The sequence below is a fragment of the Schistocerca americana genome, chromosome 3 (assembly GCF_021461395.2).
Source record: "Schistocerca americana isolate TAMUIC-IGC-003095 chromosome 3, iqSchAmer2.1, whole genome shotgun sequence".
Lineage (NCBI taxonomy): Eukaryota > Metazoa > Arthropoda > Insecta > Orthoptera > Acrididae > Schistocerca > Schistocerca americana.
The window spans coordinates 355677163-355695668 of record NC_060121.1 but is presented as its reverse complement, the minus strand read 5'-3'; positions in this window follow the sequence as shown (position 1 = coordinate 355695668).

The following is an 18506-nucleotide window of genomic DNA, read 5'->3' as shown; positions in this document are numbered from 1 at the left end:
CGGTCCATTAGTACATGTCGGACCCGCGTGTCGCCACTGTGTGATCGCAGACCGAGCGCCACCACAAGGCAGGTCGCGAGATACGGACTAGCACTCGCCCCAGTTGTACGGAAGACGTTGCTAGCGACTACACTGACGAAGCCTCGCGCCTTTGCCTAGCAGATAGTTAGAATAGCCTTCAGCTAAGTCAATGGCTACGACCTAGCAAGGCGCCATTAGTAACATTACATGTGTCTAAAGAGTCTCACTTGTATCGCCACAATCTCCAGATGTACCAAAAGGATGGATTAAAGTTAAGTATTCCAGAAGCTACGTACTTTTCTTTATAGCATTCATCACGTATCCTGTTTCAGACCTCACGCCATCGTGCTCTAACTTAGCGCGTCCCTTTCGGCTTCCTCTCATTGTGTCTAGGCTGTCTTGTCTAGACACAACAGAAACAACCAGGTATGTATGGAGGCTTCTGTGGGAAACTGTGCGTCTATTTTGAAGCGTCTGACTGCTCAGGATATTCACATCTCAGCGGCGCTTTTCTGTTGATTGAACAAACCTGTGAACATTTCCCTGTTTGTCCTATTGGGCACAGGCCTACATACTTGATCAATATCGCCTTCAATACAACTGACAATATCAGGTAATCAGCATAATATTCTACGAAGCCTCACGTGAAATTTTTATAAGCAATCTCCATAGTAGACTCATTACTTTTTCTCAGTATCCAGCCAATGATTCCACACTGAGCCTAATGGTAATTCCCTTTCATATCCATACAAACTGTTACAACTAGGCCGGCCGCGGTGGTCTAGCGGTTCTAGACGCTCAGTCCGGAACTGCGCGACTGACACTGTCGCAGGTTCGAATCCTGCCTCGGGCATGGATGTGTGTGATGTCCTTAGGTTAGTTATGTTTAAGTAGTTCTAAGTTCTAGGGGACTGATGACCACAGATGTTAAGTCCCATAGTGCTCAGAGCCATTTGAACCCATTTGTTACAACTAGGTATTTCCATGAATTTCCTGATTCCAGGTATGACACATTGATTTGTAGTCACAGGATACTGCGTTACTGGGTTTGTGTATTGCGAAGTTCTACAGAAAACTTAATAACTATGCAGAACAGACTTTAACAGAATTTCCAGACACACGTTTCTGACATTTACAAGATGCAGTTAAGATACTTACGAAGGCTATTCCGAAAGTAAGGTCCAATCTGTCATCGAAATGGAAACCACAGTGAAAATCCAAAATGTTTTATTTGCAAGAGTTTGGTACATCTTCCAGCTACTTTTCCACATAGTGACTCCTCCCATTTAGACATTTGTCGTAGCGTTGTACTAACTTTCCAATACCCTGCTCATAGACGGCAGCTTCTTATGTTTCCCGCCACTGCTCTACGCTGGTCTGCAGTTCGTTGTCTATGCCAAAATGTCTTCGTAGCCAGCGATTCATGTGAGCAGTGATGAATATCAGACAAAGTGCGGACTGTGTGGTGGGTGACAAACATTAGAGAAAAGGTATCGTCAGGGGTGCCCCAGGGAAGTGTGATAGTGTTGTTGTCTATATACCCTTTGTGATCAAAAGTATTCGGACACCTTGATACCGGCGTGATGTGTGGCTTATGAGTAGCCGCTCGACCATGAAATCCAAGTTTCCTCATCTCATTCCTAACTGTGTCAGTACTTGCAGTGGATCCTAATGCAGTTTGGAATTCCTGTGTGATTGTCTGGATAGATGTCCGCCTATTACACATTACGACCCTCTTCGACTGTCGGCGATCTCTGTCAGTCAACAGACGAGGTCGGCCTGTGCGCTTTTGTGCTCTACTTGTCCCTTCACGTTTCCACTTCACTATCACATCGGAAACAGTGGACCTCGGGATGCTTAGGAGTGTGGAAATATAGCTTACAGACGTATTACACAAGTGACATCCAATCACCTGAACCCATTCTGCTCTCTCAACATGTCTAATGACTACTGAGGTGGCTGACATGGAGTACCTGGCAGTAGGTGGCAGCACAATGCACCTAATATGAAAAACGTATGTTTTTGGAGGTGTCAGGATACTTTTGATCACATAGTGTACATAAATGATTTAGCGGACGGGACTGGCAGTAATCTGCTGTTGTATGCGGTGAGGTGTCGAAGTTGTGACTATAGGAAGATACTAGATGACCTACACAAAATTTCCAACTGGTGTGATGAATGACACCTATATCTAAATGTGGGGAAATGTAACTAAATGCGGATGAATAGGAAAAACAAACCGGTAATATAGCATCAGTAGTGTTGTGCTTCACACAGTAACAACGTTTAAATATCTGAGTGTAAAGTTGAAAAGCGATATGAAATGGCATGACCATGTGAGCACTGTGGTAGAGAAGGCGAATGGTCGACTTCGGTTTACTGGAAGAATTTTGGGAAAGTGTGGTTCATCTGTAAAGGAGACCGCATATAGGACGCTGGTGTGGTCTATTCTTGAATACTATTAGTGTGTTCGGAACCCGTACCAGCTTGGACTGAAGGAGGTGGACTGTTACATTTGTTACCGTGGGAGACATCACGATTGGTAAGGGTGGCATTGGGACAGGGGGACAGGGTGCTCTACGCGAGAACAAAAAATTCACGATTCAGTGACTGGATAGCCATGTATGAGCACAGGTTATCATTCAAACGCGCAAAATTCTCAGGAAGCATTTTTGAGCTGTGACGATTGTACATACATTTTTGAAGTGACCATTCAGAAAGTACCAATTTGAGGTAGGTAAACCAGTTGTAGAACTGGTCTTCATTTTTTATCTAGCAAGCGATTCTCGTTTCACACTCTGGATTCTCTTATTCAACCTAGAAAGGTATAAAAGAATAATACCAGGTAATTTTATAAATTCTTTGGAACAAAATAAAAATTTATGATGGGGATGGGGCAAAACTTCCGTATAAAATATTCTGTAGAATTAGGTCGTTGAAAAGGCTATAGAGACGTTACAGAAAAATCAGAGGACTGTTATTGTGTGCGCTTAAATGTTAGCGGAACCTGGTAGTTCTATTTCAGTAGGAAATCGGTATTTCTCTCTCTCACTCTGAAACTCTCAGTTATTTAAACAGAGGATCCATAAAAATAGTTCGCAGCTATAATCCTAAAAGAGTCGCAGACATTGTTGAATTAAGAGACGAAGTCGTCGAAGAAAGGACCGGCTACGTTTCATAAAGCTGTTTGTCATTCTTAAGTTATACATTCTTAGTATTGACCGGTGATGGTTCCCACGATTGTAATAGTGTAGCCGTTGGGCTATATTTTGGCTAAATGTGAGCGTATGTAATCTGCAGAACTATTATTTTATCTTTTTAGTAAGTATGATGCTGATTTCGAAGCCCGATTTTTTCCTCTGGTTGGCCATAATTAGGTCCCCTTACAGAGGCCATTAATTTCGATATTGAAAGCATACAAATGCAAAAACAGGACGAAACATTTACAACCCGACCACGATATTACTGCACATCGCCTCCCTTGTCCGATGTCGGAAACATGCTGTGACGTTACAGTAAGCAAGCACAAGCGACTGAGGAATGCCATAAGGACAGTTATGCACATACTATCAAATCATTCAGCATGTCCTCGAGAAATATCACGAAAAAAACTAACCATAATCCGACGGAAGCATCCACACCCCCGGGTGAAATTTTATTGTGGCTGACTAATACGAGTGAGTTACACGTATATAGCATCAAAACTGACACTTAACGTATGTAAGGAAAGAAATATAATTTCTGATAATGCTTGTTCGGAACGGAAAATGGTCATGTTGCCTATGAGACTGCAGTCGAGTATGACAGCGAGTTTATTGTAACAGTACAATAAGTGATGGGCATATACTTAGATTTACAGTACAAATTTTGTTCTCTCATCGTCTAACTTTAATTTTAGTGGCTAGAATTCTAGATGACTAAGTAGTGCATCTAGTAAGTTTCATAAGCACACTGCTGTTTGCAATAGTGAGAAATAATAAAAGTGCAAGGCGTTTGTATACTGAGGAGCCAAACAAACTGGTAGACCTGCATAATATCGTGTAGGGCCCCCGTTAGCACGCAGAAGTGCTGGAATACGACGTGGCATGGACTCGACCGAAGTCCGAAGTAGTACGGGACGAAACTGACACCATGAATCCTGCAGGGCTGTCCATAAGTACGTAAGAATACGAGGCGGTGGAGATCACTTCTGAACAACACATTGCAAGGCATCCCAGCTACGCTCAATAATATTCATGTCCGAGGTTTTTGTGACCGGGGAAAGTGTTTAAACTTAGAAGAGTGTTCCTGAAGCCACTCTGTAGCAATTCTGGACGTGTGGGGTGTCAAATTGTCCACTGGAATTGCCCAAATCCATTGGAATGCACAATGGACACGGATGATGCACGTGATCAGAGAGGATTTTTACGTAGGTGTCACTTGTCAGAGTAGTATCTAGATGTATGTGGGGTACTTTATCACTCCAACTGCATACGCCCCACACCATTACGGAGCCTCCACCAGCTTGAACAGATCTCTACGTACATGCAGGGACCATGGATTCATGAGGTTGTCTCCCTAGCCTTAAACGTCCATCCGCTCGATACAATTTGTAACGAGACTCGTCCGATCTGTCAACATGCTTCCATTCATCAACAATGCAGTGTCGATGTTGACGGGCCCAGGCGAGGCGTAAAGCTTCGTGTCATGCAGTCATCAAGCGTACACGAGAGGGTCTTCGGCTTCAAAAGCTCACATCGATGATGTTTCGTTGAATGGTTGGCACGCTGACACGTGTTGATGGTCCAGCATGAAATCAACAGCAATTTGCGGAAGGGTTGCACTTCTATCACGTTGTACGATTTCCTTCAGTCATCGTTGGTTCCGTTCTTGTAGAATCTTTTTCCGGCCCCAGCGATGTCGGAGATTCGATGTTTTACCAGATTGCTGACATTGAAGGTACGCTCGTGAAATGATCGTACGGGAAAATCCCTACTTCATCGCTACGTCGGAGATGCTGTGTCCCATCGCTCGTGCGCCGACTATAACACCACGTTCAAACTCACTTAAATCTTGGCAACCTCCCGCTGTAGCAGAAGTAACCGATCTAATAACTGCGCCAGATAGCTTTTGTCTTATCTAGGTGTTGCCTACCGCAGTGCCGTATTCTGCCTGTTTACATATGACTGTATTTGAATATGCATGCCGGTACCAGTTTCTTTGGCGCTTCAGTGTATATTACGACTGAAGAACCAGCCCTGCCACAAACTATCGGATAATAATACGGGAGGTTTCTTTTCTATGCATCATGCTGCATTTCAGTAATGAACTTTGTTGTAGCGTTAAACAGCGTAATCACGTTATTCTGATATCGTTAGTTTCTAGAATGAAATTTGTACGGTTTATGCGAGTTACGTTCAATAAGCTATGCAATAAGTTTATTTTCACAGTCAATTTAGGTTTAAGGAATGCGGAATTTGTTGTGGGACATCGTGGTACATTTCTTCTTCGGCCCATAGAGCTTCATGAAAATCCGATAGGTGGCGGCCTTATGTAGCCTTCAAAGTGGCGTTTATAGCGGATGTGCACTCCAGGCAGAGATCTGTCATTGAGTTTGTTTAGGAGAAGATGTTCATAGGCGCTTGCAGAATGTCTACGGACACATAGTAGTGAACGACGGAATGGTGAGTCATTGGGTGTGCTGTTTGTCATCACCGCAACAAACGTCTCCCAAACCGGTCCGATCTCCTACTGTGTTAGAGATGGCTGACACTCGCATTCGAGGAGATCACCAGATCACAATCGAAATCTCGCTGCAATACTGGACGTCTCTGTTGGTACAATATGAACAACACCAAAGGCTGTCGAACTACACGTAGTGCCGGACAGCATCAACACGGCGAGAAAAAACACACTGCCGGAAAACTAGGCTAGCGACCAGGGCAGTTAACTGGAACGTTAACGGCCACAAGGCAGAATATACCGCTGGTGCACTTAAGTATCAACCAATTCAATAGTTAAACACCATACAGGAAGACGGCTGCAAAATTTCGCCGACATCAAGACACCATACTTTGCTGCTTGGTTGAACGGCCTAGAAAGCAACAACGAGCAATGAACGAAGAGATGTCAGAGCAGTTGAGGTTTCATAACAGGTTAACTGATCACTCAACTTCAGTGTCCAGGTTCTATGGGCGACGAACTTTGTAGCCCTGGCAGCTAGCGCCTCACAAATCCGACCGCGCGTGCACGCCGATAGCGACCACAGCCTAACCTTACGCCGTAGAGACTTCTTCGCTGCTCTGTCCCAACCGACCGACTACCACACACACCACACACGGAAATGTAGCGGTCACACCAAAGATGGTACAGCTCTACCAGTATTGAAGAGCGCTGTTGCTTTCACTGATGGAGGCAAGTCAGCAACTCGTTATGGCAGTAACTCTGGGAGAAATAAGACGCCAATCAACTGTGACAAATGCCAAAGAAGAAGGCATCAACGCGAGCCGGCCGCAGCTCAGACGGTCTTCTGGTACTCTGAAGGTGTTCTTCTGTTTGAGGCCTTCCTCACGGTACAACAATCAACTCCGAAGTGTGTTGTGCTACACTCATGAAACTGAAGACACGACTTCAGTGTGTTCGTCACAATAAAAGTGCAAACGAACTACTTCTTGACAACGCAAGGTCTCACACCAGTGTGAGCACCCAAGAGGAGCTCACCAAACATCACCCAACCTACAACCCGAATCTCGCACCTTTTGACTTCCATCTGTTTGAGCCAATTAAGGATGCACTCCGATCAAAGTAGTATATTGATGATGGAGAATTAGTTGATGTAGCACGACGTTGGCTCCGACGTCGACCAGTGCAGGCCCCCAGGCCCTCCCTGTATGGTGGCGTAGGGCCGTCGCGTTGAACTGAGATTACGTTGAAAAATACGGTCTTCTAGCTAACAGAGAGCGGAATAATATGGTGTATTGGGACCCTGCATAAAACTAACCTCCTTTAAAAATAAATAAAAAAGATAAAAAGTGTTGCTTTACTTTTTGTATGTCCTTCGTATTTTTTATTTTTGACACATTGCTTCTTGATATAATCCATCGTTTTGTTTAACTACAAGTTCATAGTTTGTGCAGGATAATGCAGAAAATCAATCTGAAAATGTAATTAAAATAGCGTGGGTCTCTACTGGATCATGCCAGCAGAAGATACACTCTTGTACATACAAAATATCCAAAGAATGGATATTTATCACTTTGTTACAGAATTACTACGAAACAGCAGGAATAGGAAATGTTAAACTTTCTAATTATTTATTTGTTCCTTTATTTATTGGTATGTATTATGGCGTGGTGCAAGCCTTTCCAGTTGCTACCACATTCACGGCTTGTGTATAACTGTTGTCTGTAGTTAACTGTGATGAAGACAAGTCTACTGTGGTGTGTTCATGTTGTTGATTATGGCTGAACACGGGAGGTGGTTAAAAGCAGTACCAGCACACGCATCTCTTCGTATCAACGGGCTGTTGACCTTACCGCCTTGATTCGGAGGGAAGTTTACCATCACGTGTGACGCCGTTAGCGGGTCTAACTCATCAAGTGACACTGGTGAACATAGGTATCACTGATAAACAACTGGAATTATCACCTATAATAGTCTTTCTTCTGATTCGTTGGTATGAATATTTACCAATGTATACCTCAAGGCATACTTAATGGCCCGGAAGCCATACAGCCGTTTAACGGCTTCAACCAAGACATTGACAAGAAGTCTGATGACCAGAAGTTTTACTCCGACACCTCCGCTTCCTTTGCCTTTGTACCCCGCCTGGAAGACGGCGAATGGGTCTGCTCCTGTGATCTGCAAAATAGGACGAATGAAGAAAGCGAGTAGGAGCAGGAGAGGTAAAGCACTTCCGTATTGCGTGTAACTTAAACATGTTTACCATAAAAACGTGTTGATAAATGAAATTTCCTGGCAGATTAAAACTGTATGCCGGACCGAGACTCGAACTCGGGACCTTTGCCTTTCGCGGGCAAGTGCTCTGCCAACTGAGCTACCCACGATCGACTCACGCCCCGTCCTCACAGCTTTACTTCTGCCAGTACCTCGTCTCTTACCTTCCAAACTCTACAGAAGCTCTCCTGAGAACTTATGTTAATAAATGGTTACATAACTTTGCGATGATGAGCACGTAGGTGCGAAGCCGTATTCCCGTCGTAAGTAGTATAAAGTCTCAATAGCAAGCCAACACACTCTGAAGTTGAAGCGATGTATCCAGGCCGTCTGCTCTTGACAAAATGGGCAGAAAGTAGAGCAGCGCTCATTGAGCTTCACAGCGTCGGCTAGAGGGCGCTGTGGTCGGCGTTGTTCGTCCGCTCTCGTAGTGCCAACCTACGAGCGTGCACATACAGTGTAGCATCGGAACTATCGATACCACACAATCAATAGGATTCTCACTAGGTATCTCGGAGTCGAAATCCACAGGGATCATGTATTAGAGATCACAAAGGAGGCGGGGTACATAATAGCCAAAAATACACACTACTGGAGTGTCGATACATATTTGTAGATTGAAAAGAGCATGGTATGGAATTAAGAGAAGTTACGTACATTGCACGTGCCAACTGATACTGAAAACAATGTGGGGTATTATAAGTGCAAGTAAACTGAAAGGAACTAAAAGGGTTGTCTGGAATTACCTGTAACATATCCGAGTACACCAGGGAGAGAGAGCGCATCTCAAGGTGAAAGGTGGACAGCACATTGCGCCGTGTAACATACTGAGCGAGAATACCATCATTCCTTTTTGTTTGTGTCTAGATAGCGTTCTACAGCACTTATCATAATATTGCGTACCGCTCTCCTGACGTGGGGGCTGGAGCTCTGCAACTTCTACCTGCTTATTATTAATAATTCTCGCATGGTGTTTTTAAGAGGCACTTACAAGACTTATTCCTCTGTGTGTACTATAAACATGTGTTACTCTTCTTTTGTTAAACAATGTCACCTTCGTGGTCTTCGAAGATTCAGCTGCTCAGAATGACGTCAGACTTGAACAGCATAATTATTGACGCCGGACGGAACGTCATGGAATAATATATATATATATATATATATATATATATATATATATATATATATATATATATATATATAAACCGCAATACGTCGGCTATGATTTGAGTTGAACATTACACAGTCTGTGCCGTTCAGTGTGCATGACTGCATAAGTTCGTCAGTCAACAGATGTGCTAGGTAAGCCAATCCAACACGGCAAAGTCATATCACATCGGGTGGGAGAAATCGGTATTTAATCGTCCTGAGGCAAAAAACAGCAAAAAAGCAAAATCGGTTTCTTTTTGTCCTGGGTCAAAAAACGGGAATAAGCTAAATGACAACGGTTTTTGATTGTTCTGGGTCCAAAAATCGCAAAAAAAGCAAAATAACATAGTTTTCTTGTTGTCGTGAGACTGGCTCGAGGTATGTTTAATATGTTTTGCACCATTTTCTGCCACACGTTGAAATCGAAAAACAGCATGTTCCACGACGTATCGGAAGGTCTCGAGGGTCACACTCAGAACGCATTGCCTTCAATTCAGGTTCATTCGTAATTGGAGCATTGAACACAACGTCTTACAGGTAAACACACAGCCAGTATCACACGGGTCAAGATGAGGTGATCTGGACGGGCTGGCTGTAGCGAAATGTCGACTGCAAATTTTAGCATTTCCGAAGTGCCTTTGCAGCATCCGCTCCACTGGCCGTGCAAGGTACGGAGGAGCTCCATCTTGCATAAAAGTGATCCACCCACGCATCCACGCTGTTGAAGGGCTGGAAACACGTTGGTGCGCAAAAGGCTCTCATGGGGTTTAGCAGAGGCAGTACAGGTAAGGTGACCCGCATGACTCACCTCCTCGAAAAAAATACGCCCTACGATAAACGATGCCGTCAACCCGCACCACACTACCATCTTTACAGAATGAAGTGGTACCGGTCGACGTGCGTGAGGATTTTCCGTTGCCCACATTCTGCATCCCTGCGTATTCACATGTCCTTGGAGATGGAAAACGGCTTCGTTTGTGCTCTAAACGTTCCATGGACATTTATTGTCCATTTCCATGAGAGCAAGAAATGCCAGAGCGGAAGTTTATTTTGCTGGCAGGTCAACAGGAACCCATTCCTAAACATGAGTGATTTTTTTTATGGATAGCAATGCAGTTTGTTTCGTAGGATTTTATGCACCGTACTCACAGGAATGTCCAGCGTTGTTTCAATTCCCCGTTACTTCACGTTTGCGCACCACCGCTCAACCCCTCCTGAAATGCCGTGGCCTCATCTTCGACAGACGTCAGAGCAACTGCTTTCCTCCCTCTACCACACTGTGTTTCAAAACAACCTGCAATTTCCAATTCTGCAATCATTTTCTCCAGACTGTTAGCAGACATCGGACAAGTCCCTTTTTTTCATACCCTTGAGTGTTCGGAACTTCTGCAGGGCAGCAGGCGGAATGTCACCACTCCCGTAAAAGTTCTTTACCAGCAGCGTGCGATCCATCGTGGAAAGAGCCATGTTGGGCCTCTCGGACGTATACTGAGGGACAGCCGTGTGGCGTGCGTCTGTTGGGGTGCATATTTTGATGCTTACAGTGCCATCTATTGGTCAAATTTCCGTTAAATTTTTTTGTTCCATGGCGTTTCCTGCCCGTCTATAAAATGCTATTCAAATTTAACGTCATTCTGAACAGTGGTTCTATTTCTAAAGCGTTTTTAAATTGGAACTTTAACTACAGACCCCCTGTATTACTGCTATAGTGGGAAATGGAATACGCAAGAGTGCCATAGAGGGGTCACCATTCCTCTACGGATATTCGAAAGGTTTTCTTAGGTTTATTGCTCTGGCATTTGTTTCCGAATAGTTTTGTTCCAGTTTCGATTATGAAAAGAAAATAACTTTTCATCGATAGACTTAAAACTATCATTTGCTTTGGGCCTTTGTCCCATTTCAACGCGGGGTCGGCCTTGTTTCTATGGTATTTGACGAGGTTAGTATCAAGGGGTGGCCGGATGCCTTTCCTTTTCCTGTCGCCACCCGCATGCCCCCCCCCCCCCCCCCCCCCCCCCGGACGAAATCAGTGTACCCCAGCTGTCTGCGTCTAGTGTAAGCCTTGAAATTGTGCGAACGTTTCAAATGTCTGCGAGTCGTGTAACTGAGGCGGGACGTGGGGAACAGCCCGGTATTCACGTAGTGAGATGTGGAAAACCACATCCAGGGTGGCCAGCACACCGGCCCTCGTCGGCAATCCGCCGAGAGGATTGGATCTGGTGCCGGCGCGCTTACCGGAGTCCAGCAAGCAGCGCGTTAGCGCCCTCGGCTAACCTGGCGGGTAATAGACTTAATACTATGATCTTAATACAGGGTATTTTCACATTTATCACAGTTTCAGTTGTAACTTCAATTTTACCTTTGCCATTGTCCATACACAGATCCAAACGCATTAAAACTTAAATACGATAACTAGGAAAAGTAAGTCGTTGTTGTTTGTAAAATAGCTACTGATTCGCACCAAGATGGTAATAATCACATTCAAGGTAAAAATTCCGTAGGTACCACTTCCTTTCTTTGCATTAACGCTTTCAATCGATCATACGTGCTTCCGGTTTTACGTTGCTTCGTATTGTCATCCAGCATGAAAAGTTCTTAACCTACAGCGTCATTAAAATCAAAGATTCCGTAATATCATTTCGCCATCTAACGGTCTTTAAGAATAATCGGCTGCGTTTTAACTCATCTTTCAAAGATCTTTATCTGGAAGGCAATGCTTTTCATATTTATGTGGTAGACATCTTCTCCTATAGATATCTATCCTCATTAACAGTGTGTGCAAATAATTATTCTTATTTTTCAGTGAAGACGTTTCGTCCGTGATGGGTCAGCCCGGATTCATCTATAGGGTGTTACAAAAAGGTACGGCCAAACTTTCAGGAAACATTCCTCACACACAAAAAAAGAAAATATGTTATGTGGACATGTGTCCGGAAACGCTTACTTTCCGTGTTAGAGCTCATTTTAGTTTGTTCATCCACCTACGCTCAATGGAGCACGTTATCATGATTTCATACGGGATACTCTACCTGTGCTGCTAGAACATGTGCCTTTACAAGTACGACACAACATGTGGTTCATGCGCGATGGAGCTCCTGCACATTTCAGTCGAAGTGTTCTTACGCTTCTCAACAACAGATTCGGTGACCGATGGATTGGTAGAGGCGGACCAATTCCATGGCTTCCACGCTCTCCTGACCTCAACCCTCTTGACTTTCATTTATGGGGGCGTTTGAAAGCTCTTGTCTACGCAACCCCGGTACCATATGTAGAGACTCTTTGTACTCGTATTGTGGACCGCTGTGATACAATACACCATTCTCCAGGGCTGCATTAGCGCATCAGGGGTTCCATGCGACGGAGGGTGGATGCATGTATCCACGCTAAGGGAGGACATTTTGAACATTTCCTGTAACAAAGTGTTTGAAGTCACGCTGGTCCGTTCTGTTGCTGTGTGTTTCCATTCCATGATTAATGTGATTTGAAGAGAAGTAATAAAATGAGCTGTAACATGGAAAGTAAGCGTTTCCGGACACATGTCCACATAACATATTTTCTTTCTTTGTGTGTGAGGAATGTTTCCTGAAAGTTTGGCAGTACCTTTTTGTAACACCCTGTATAAAGTTCTTTAAATTTGTGTACAGTCTTTTATATAAGCTTATGGTCGCGCTAGTCAGTAGAAAAATATATTTGACAACAAACTAAAACATATACATACATCATATATGAACGAAAGAAAAATGCAGTTACAATTAATAATATGTCCAGTCACCTGCAGCGTCGATGATTGCTTGGCACCAATGAAGCAAACTTAAAACCAAGTTTTTCGCGTATTCACGTGGAAGAGACATCCAAATGTGTCAAATATGCGTTGAAAGCTGTTTCAAAGTGAATTTTGCTTTCGTTTGATACGATGTTGAGAATGGCTTTCCTGAAAAATTGGTTAATAATAATTTCTTGCAATTTTGCAGTCACTTTACCAATTTATAGCGCGTTACCCACATTTGTACGAATTATTTTGATTTCCGCTTACATTTGGACGCCACGACATGACTCATTTTCAGAACTTTGTGGTGGCTACAGAGAAAAACAGACTCAGAACGCGACGCGTGTGCTGCACTCATGTATCTTCTTGTGTGTATCTCAGTCAAGGATTCAAAATAAACAAATGCTTTGAGGACATTGCATGAAGGACAAAGGTTCCCTCTAGTGGGCTGTGAAAGAACTAAGGCGATATCTTTTACCATCTGTGTGTAATGCTGACTACGCTCTTACTTAACAGGGTGTACGTATTTATTTACTCTCACTACACCAATTTATGTTGCACTACATTAGTTAGCACGTAACTGCGGCTACATCATCGTCAGTCAATTGATATCAATTTCTTTCCAACCTTCTCCCTGCATTATGATCACCCAAAAGCATGTTCCCTAATTTCGTCCACCCAACTTCCATCTGTTCAGCCTACGCGGTTTTTTTTTAATTTTTTCGAATCCACAAAGAAAGAAAAAAGTTGTTTTGGTCCACTGACAATTCCTTTGCCTCTCTAAGTGTCTTTGTCCATCTCCGTTTTGTCTATGTATAATATTTCACTCCAGTTTTGCAGTTTATTTGTTTTGTCGTCTTGTCTTGTAATTCCCAAAGCGCGTTTCTCTATTCTTTCTGACTACGTACTAGGTAATAAACTCCATAACTCACAGCCTAAGTAAAACATGGTAATACACACTGACTGATTACTACGAGCTTCATAATTGGCTCTGCGTCTTCATTCATCAGTGCGTAATTTTCTTTTTGATGTGCTGAGTGTGTATTATTTTAGTAATATTATAAGCGCTTATCAGACCAACATGCAAAAATGCTCTATAATTTCTTTCATTTTTTTTTTCGAAATACGTCTACATCAGAGGAAATGTCATCAAGAGAGAGTATCATTTATTTACTTTATTTTAAGCGTCTACGTACATCTATTTTGATAAGGTAGAATCTTCTTGACTGACTTCTACAAACAAGTATTCCTTATGATTTTCCAGATTACTGTAGAGCTTCTATTGAGCGCCGATGTGTATTTTTCAGCGTAGTAACATGTAGTGACAGAAAGCGCTTTTCCACAAGCTAACTGAATACATGTTTTGCTGAAATTTAGTAAAAACTTCATGAAAATCTATTATTCCTGGTAAACTGGTAATTCATAGTCATTGCTCCGTTATATAATTACGCATATACTCATAGGATTCAAATTTAACATGTAGTACAACTGAAATTATCGCCCTCGCGCGCTCGCGCAACCACACATACATACATATATACACGTACACATACACACACACACACACACACACACACACACACACACACACACACACACACAAAGAGAGAGAGAGAGAGAGAGAGAGAGAGGAGGGTGTGACGGTGCGCGCACACACACAACCTCAAAGATACAGTAATCGTTAGTGCACCAATTACACAATCACATCAATTGTGACAGAAACAAGTTCCATAATGATTGAAAGAATCAGTTCAGTAAAATTAAAATGGTTAATATTATCCATTATACATATTGTACTTCTATGCAAATTAAATCTCTTAACGACCTGAAATCTGTGCCATTTTCGTACTTACGTACTGGAAAGTATCTTATTTACATCTATGCACTGTGAAGTGAATGTCATAGGGTACTTAGCATTAAACCACATGGTAGGGTTTCTTCCCGTTCCAAATGCATATGGAGAGTGGGAACAACGACTGCTTAAACATCTCTACCTACGCGGCGAAGCTACTGGCCATCAGGGAGGCTATTCATTATGGTACCCATACCTGAAGCTCATCCTGATACTTACGGACCCCCAAAGCGTGCTGCAGCAATTTCAACATCCAGCGTTTGACAAATAGACCAGCAGGTATATTCTGGACGTCTTGGCCGAAATAAGAGATGCGCAGACCTAGGGGAACTGCCGTTCAATTACTTTGGATTAATGGACATCATGACATTTTTCGTAATGAAACTGTCCACAGCCTTGCCAAGAGGAGTATTACAAAAGGCCTGTTACTCCCAACGGCGATCCCTTTACGGATCTCACATCGACGATACGGAATGCTGCTTCTCGTACTTGGAACTGTGAATGACATATCTCTCGGCATTCTAAGGGCGGCCACCTGGTGGCCACACAACCGAATATCTCTCCTCGACCGTCGTTGGCCTCGGTGCAGCTTCGTAGACGTCATTTGACTTCTATCATTCGCATGAGGCTGGAACACGGTTGTTACCCCACGCACCTATATCGGTTGAAGATTATCGCGTCTGCGCACTGCGATGAAGACACTCCAGCAGCAGCGGATCTTAACCACACCACATTAGCATTTTCCAACACTGCAAAACCAGATTTGTATAAGAAATTGGTTGCGAAAGGATACCCCCTCCCTACGAGTGTTCCTGTTTTACGAGGTGCATTCAAGTTCTAAGGCCTCCGGTTTTTTTTCTAATTAACTACTCACCCGAAATCGATGAAACTGGCGTTACTTCTCGACGTAATCGCCCTGCAGACGTACACATTTTTCACAACGCTGACGCCATGATTCCATGGCAGCGGCGAAGGCTTCTTTAGGAGTCTGTTTTGACCACTGGAAAATCGCTGAGGCAATAGCAGCACGGCTGGTGAATGTGCGGCCACGGAGAGTGTCTTTCATTGTTGGAAAAAGCCAAAAGTCACTAGGAGCCAGGTCAGGTGAGTAGGGAGCATGAGGAATCACTTCAAAGTTGTTATCACGAAGAAACTGTTGCGTAACGTTAGCTCGATGTGCGGGTGCGTTGTCTTGGTGAAACAGCACACGTGCAGCCCTTCCCGGACGTTTTTGTTGCAGTGCAGGAAGGAATTTGTTCTTCAAAACATTTTCGTAGGATGCACCTGTTACCGTAGTGCCCTTTGGAACGCAATGGGTAAGTATTACGCCCTCGCTGTCCCAGAACATGGACACCATCATTTTTTCAGCACTGGCGGTTACCCGAAATTTTTTTGGTGGCGGTGAATCTGTGTGCTTCCATTAAGCTGACTGGCGCATCCACGTCTCATCCATTGTCACAACCGACGAAAATAAAGTCACATTCATGCTGTCGTTGCGCATCAACATTGCTTGGCAACATGCCACACAGGCAGCCATGTGGTCGTCCGTCAGCATTCGTGGCACCCACCTGGATGACACTTTTCGCATTTTCAGGTCGTCATGCAGGATTGTGTGCACAGAACCCACAGAAATGCCAACTCTGGAGGTGATCTGTTCAACAGTCATTCGGCGATCCCCCAAAACAATTCTCTCCACTTTCTCGATCACGTCGTCAAACCGGCTTGTGCGAGCCCGAGGTTGTTTCGGTTTGTTGTCACACGATGTTCTGCTTTCATTAAACTGTAGCACCCACGAACGCACTTTCGACACATCCATAACTCCATCACCACATGTCTCCTTCAACTGTCGATGGATTTCAATTGGTTTCACACCACGCAAATTCAGAAAACGAATGATTGCACGCTGTTCAAATAAGGAAAAAGTCGCCATTTTAAGTATTTAAAACAGTTCTCATTCTCGCCGCTGGCGGTAAAATTCCATCTGCCGTACGGTGCTGCCATCTCTGGGATGTATTGACAATGAACGCGGCCTCATTTTAAAACAATACGCATGTTTCTATCTCTTTCCAGTCCGGAGAAAAAAAAATCGGAGGCCTTAGAACTTGAATGCACCTCGTACTGCACCGTTTTGATACATATAACTTGCCCACAGAATATTTGAAAGCCACCGGCATCCAAATTTAATCGGATGCGCAATTTTGGGTTTTAATTTGCGTACGGACCTCTTTTTGAATGTGCATTACATTTTCATAGTTGCTCTCTTGTGCATTTTATGTCAGTGTTCTACTGGCTCTGCTGTACATACCGTTGGTTGCATTTTGTTCGTCATTTTGGGTTTTTTTTTCTTTTATTTTAAGTACGCCCTTCTGTACGCTATATTTCTCACATTGCTATATGATGTTCTCAATTCCGTTCTTCAGCTATTGTTGTACTTATCGTACGATGTTTGCCCTTTAATGTTTTGTATTTTCTATAAGAGCATATGTATGTTCGTCATGATGTTACTGAGTAGTGCTACTTGTAGTTCTGCTCTAACGTCATTGTCATCACTGTCCGCCCCCTGTAGCTGAGTGACCAAAGGATCAACAAAGAACGTCAAAGGATGTCATGTGACGTCCGCTTCGACCAAATACAACGAACAAAATGGAAAAAAAAGTGGTCAGTGAGAGAGAATGTCAATCCTAAGGGCCCGGGGTCGATTCCCGGCTGGGTCGGAGATTTTCTCCATCGAGGGACTGGGTGTTGTGTTGTTCTAATCATCATCATTTCATCCCCATCGACACGCAAGTCGCCGAAGTGGCGTCAAATCGAAAGACTTGCACCTGGCGAACGGTCTACCCGACGGGAGGCCCTAGTCATGCGACATTTATATTTATTGTCATCAGTGCCATCGGCTCTCTAGTGTTTGTCTAATTGAGCTTTTATTTTGCTTTACGAGTGAGTTTTTATGCTAACGTCGTTATTTTGCGCTATTCTACTTTTCTTGCAATTATGTTTCTTTGCTACTCTATAATCATTGTTGGTTGTATATTCCTTGATAAACAACTCTGTGCGTATCGTGGGTAGTCCTCACGATCGCTACGAGAGCGGTACGTAGGGGGGCAGAAGAACGTCTTTAGACGCTTGTCGTAATAATTGGTCTTTGAAATCTTGTAAATAGGCTCTATCAAGATAAATGGTGTCTATCGTCAGGATTTACACGATGGTTCCACGCGATTTAAGCGAACATGTGATGAACTCAGCTGCCCTTCTTTGAAAACGTAAACCCCCGTTAGACCTATTTGGTACGGGTCCCATGCACTTAAGGAATATTCTAAGATATGTTGCGCAAATGTTTTGGAAGTAGCTCCGTTTCTTAATTGACTGAATTTTCTCAGTATCCTGCGAATGAACCGAGATGTACCACGTGCCTTTCCTGTGACTTATCCTGAGCAATAATGCGTTTTAATAACTATACAAAGTGTTATAGTCAGCTATTGGTAAGATTTGAATAACTCCAATTGCGACTCACAAATATTGTAATCGTATAGTACTATGGTTTTGCTATTTTTGAAAGGCACAGTTTTATATGTATGTACATCTGAAACAAGTTTTTAACCTTTGAAATATTTGTTGTTGTTGTGGTCTTCAGTCCAGAGACTGGTTTGATGAAGCTCTCCGTGCTACTCTACCTGTGCAAGCTTCTTTATCTCCCTATACCTCCTGCAACTTACATCCTTCTGAATGTGCTTAGTATATTCATCTCTTGGTCTCCCCTACGATTTTTAACATCCACGCTGCCCT